At 35.1% G+C, this 2,655-nt stretch overlaps 1 pseudogene; it reads right to left on the bottom strand.

Moving 5' to 3' along the window:
• The window catches only part of LOC103608954, a 6,256-nt pseudogene that overhangs the window by 1,395 nt on the left and 2,206 nt on the right, over positions 1-2,655 (bottom strand).

Below are 2,655 nucleotides of genomic sequence, written 5' to 3'. Positions count from 1 at the left end.
CTTCCATGTAGCTGGTATGTCTGTTGGGGACGTAGGAAAAAGCACCATTCAATGAACAGCCAACTGGCACCTCAGCTAGTCATCACTTCACAATGTCACCTTTGGATGAATGTCTTTCAGCATCTATTGAGTCCTTCAATTGACGGTGATTTGATCAGCATGGTTGCATCTTATTTTGATTCAGACTTTAATCTAAAAGAAATCTCTCTCTTTTCGTCTTCTGCTCATTAGTTTTGATTATCCTGTTTGAATCTATAGACATAATCCAATTTCTTTTTTGATATGACCCTTCCAAAATAATTAAAGACATGTCAAGTCTGTTCCTTGTTAATTCCCAAACTTTCTCTGTTCTAATAGCTCTACAGTAGTAATAAACAGATAGATTTTCAAGTCACACAACCTTTATTCTGTGACCTGTTGCTTCCTAGGGATGTGACAGTTAACTCTTGGTGCCATATTTTTTTCTTTTTAAAGGCAGTTATTAGTGTTAGCTTTTGTGAGATTCAGCAATGCCTTTGTGCATGCTTAGAATCTCAGCAAATGAAAGCTGTAATTATTACTGTTATTAAGTCTCACCTTTTATGATAATAGTTTGGGATATATAACTCTTCCAAGGTACAGTCTAGAGCTAGAAAATGGGTTCTTGGGTCATGCTTCCTGGAATAGAATTTTGATCCACCAACTTACTGCTTGTGAAAATTACTTAAACTCTCTTAGTAGCAAAGTCAAATGAGATGAGGCATGTGATTTTTCTACTGTGGTTCCTGTGACATAAAATGGCCAAGTTATAAATGTGAACTTTTGTTCTTAATATCACAATAAACATGTATTACATGACTATCGTTTATCAATATCCCTTATAAATGAGGCAGCCATTATGAATGGAATTATGATCATTATAAATACAACAGGTCTGTTACCTCTTTGGACTGCCATACAGCACTACAAACTAATGAAGATCCCTATGGCTCCTTCTTTCACAGAGTTCTGATCATTATAAATACAACAGGTCTGTTACCTCTTTGGACTGCCATACAGCACTTCAAACTAATGAAGATCCCTATGGCTCCTTCTTTCACAGAATGCGTGCTAGATGAATTCTTCCAAGAAGAGAAAAAAGCATGTGGACTACATGCATGAGAAGAATCGAAAATACACCACCATTCAAATAAAAACAAGAGGTATGTGAGAATGTATATTCATGTCACCATATTGTCAAGTGGAAATGTATTGTGCTAAAATCAATCCCTAATTGTCAAAATATATGTAATGGATTTGATTTAAAATATTCAGAAATTAGCTAAATGAAATCATCCTTGAGAAATTAAAAAACAAATTTTAAAATCAATTTTTACATTCTCTATGACAGAAAGAGGACAAGTATTATTAATATTAGAGAATGTTAATTAAGTAAAGCAAAATATTATCATAGAGAAGCAATTTTATGTTAGAATATGAATATTTGAGTTCAGACAGGAAGAATGGGTCATTGTTAATCAGGGGAAGTAAAAAATGTATAAACATTCTAGACTGAGAGACAGAATGCTAATCTGCATATGGCTTAGTGAGCTTGGTGATGGAGAGGACTAGAGAGGCCAGAGGTTGAGGGTCCGGAGGGACAGAGTGTGTGAGCCCTACATTAGAGCATGTTATATACTCTTTCTTGGTGGGTCCCTCATATTGATAAATTTATGTTTATTTGTACATCTGAGATTGTGACTGTTTTGTCTCATCACTTTTCTTTTCAGGGTCTTACGAGGTGTATGACACATAGAAGGTGCTCAACTAGTAGAAATGTTTGGTATAAAAGCAAGTTTCTGACCACAAGTGACAATCATAACAAAAAAGAGAAATGTTCAAGGTCATCACCTGCCTGAATATAGACACTCAATTGGATAGTAAAGTTAAATAAAATATATTTATACCTATTTTTAAAAGAATAATCTGTGATGAACTAGTAATACCTATTCTAGGAATGGGAAGATGGTGTAATATTGGGATTGTTGTTATCACAGTTCATCACAACAAGAAGTCAATGAAGGGAAATCATAACCACAATCACAATAAAACAAAATGCACTTGAAAACATTTAACAGCTATGACTATGGTTAGCAAACTCAGAAAAGATTCTTGGGACATGTAGAAAACAGAGGTATCTTCTTAATCCAATAAAGAATGGTTGAATGAAAATGACAGCCAAGAGGATATTTTACATTAAAACATGACAACAGGTGTGTACAATTCCTGAATAGGCCAAGGCATTCCACTCCAACATTAATCTTTAGATATTCTCCTGAACATTTAAACACATTAGTCAGATAAGGAAAGGACATTGCCTCTGTACCATACATCAGAAATAGTTATATTATTTGTATTATATTGTGGACATTGAAGTAAAAAAAATTTAACAACAATATTATAGAACTATTCAGTATTATCAGTAAGTCTGATCTGCCAGCCAAAATAGTTATGTCAATTATAAAAGAAACTCTAATCACATTAAGAAGAAACTAGCCAGCAGGTATGTCTCACTGCTGCAACCCAACTCCATCCCCAGCCTGGCCCACTACATGCAAAGCAGGGAGATGTCCAGCAGGGGAGGCAGAAGCTTCACAGAGACCACACCACCTGTGGTGATGGTGCATGACCCAGCAG

Source organism: Galeopterus variegatus, unplaced genomic scaffold (assembly GCF_000696425.1).
Source record: "Galeopterus variegatus unplaced genomic scaffold, G_variegatus-3.0.2 Scaffold9012, whole genome shotgun sequence".
In the NCBI taxonomy this organism is placed as follows: Eukaryota; Metazoa; Chordata; class Mammalia; order Dermoptera; family Cynocephalidae; genus Galeopterus; species Galeopterus variegatus.
This window is presented reverse-complemented; position numbering and strand designations above follow the sequence as displayed.